Here is a 1,346-nt window from a genome sequence, read left to right as displayed (position 1 = left end):
GACAGATTAGGACAGTAACTGCATCACAGTCCTTGTCCTGGCCCTGATCCTGTTGTGTTGTGATTTTCTGTGTCTGGGTCTGTCTTTGGGAATTTACTGAGGGCATGCTCTGGGTCTGACTCATCTCTGTGTCCTCAATATCACTCCACCCAGGCATGGCTCAGAGCAGGGGCTCAGGAAAATGTTTGCTCACTGAATGAATGAAGGGATGAGTGAATAATAAATGGCTTGTGGATTAGGCTGGGACTTGTTTAAGCCCCCAGGAAGAGCGACCGTAATTCCCATTACTTCCTGAAACATAAGGTCTCTTTTCTGTTTTTATCAGTTAGCAAGTCATAGAGACCACTGATTCCTTCATTCTTTGAAATGCAGGGCTTTAAATCTCTCAGCACATAAGACTCAGCTATTGCAATTTCCACAAATATCCAGGACTCAGGATCCATCATTCCCGTCATTCCCTGAGACAGGGGGCCACCATTCTCATCAGACATTGGCACACAAGTACAGGTTGAGCACCCCTAATCCAAAAATCTCGAATCTGAAATGCCAATCTGAATCTCCAAAATCAAAAACTTTTTGACCACCAACATGATGCCAGAAGTGAAAAATTTCAGTCCATCACTTGATCTCATGCAGTGGATTGCAGTCAAAACTTTGTTTCATGGGGCTGGGGACAATGGCTCATACCTGTAATCCAGCCCTTTGGGAGGCTGAGGCAGGAGGATCACTTGAGCCCAGAATTTGAGACCAGCTTGAGGAGCATAGTGCGGTCCCATCTCTACAATAAAAAGTTCTAAACTTAGCCAGGCATGGTGATGCATGCCTGTTGTCCCAGCTACTAGGGAGGCTGAGGTGGCAGGATTGCTTGAGCCAGGAGGTCAAGGCTGCAGTGAGCTGTGACGGTGCCACTGCACTCCAGCCTGGGTGATACAGTGAGATCCTGTCTTCAAACAAACAAACAAAAAATTTTGTTTCATGCACGAAAATATTATATAAAATTATCTTCAGGCTATGTGTGGAAGGCATATATAAATGAAGTGAAAACAATGAATTCTGTGTTTGGACTTGGGTCTCATCCCCCAAATATATGAAAATTTTACTTATATGAAAATATTTTATATATATGAAAATATATATATGAATGATTTCAAAATATATATATGATTTTATATATATGAAAATATTACAAAATACAAAAAAGAAATGAAACTTGAAACTCTTTCTGTCTCAAGTATTTTGGATAAGGGATGCTCAACCTGTACCACCATCCTTGTCAGTCTCTGCTACCCAATATTGTAATTCTCATACTTCTTTTTTTTTTTTTCTTTTGAGGCGGAGTTTCGCTC

Source organism: Cebus imitator, unplaced genomic scaffold (assembly GCF_001604975.1).
Source record: "Cebus imitator isolate Cc_AM_T3 unplaced genomic scaffold, Cebus_imitator-1.0 Scaffold316, whole genome shotgun sequence".
Classification (NCBI taxonomy): Eukaryota; Metazoa; Chordata; class Mammalia; order Primates; family Cebidae; genus Cebus; species Cebus imitator.
Note: the sequence above shows the minus strand (reverse complement) of the source record.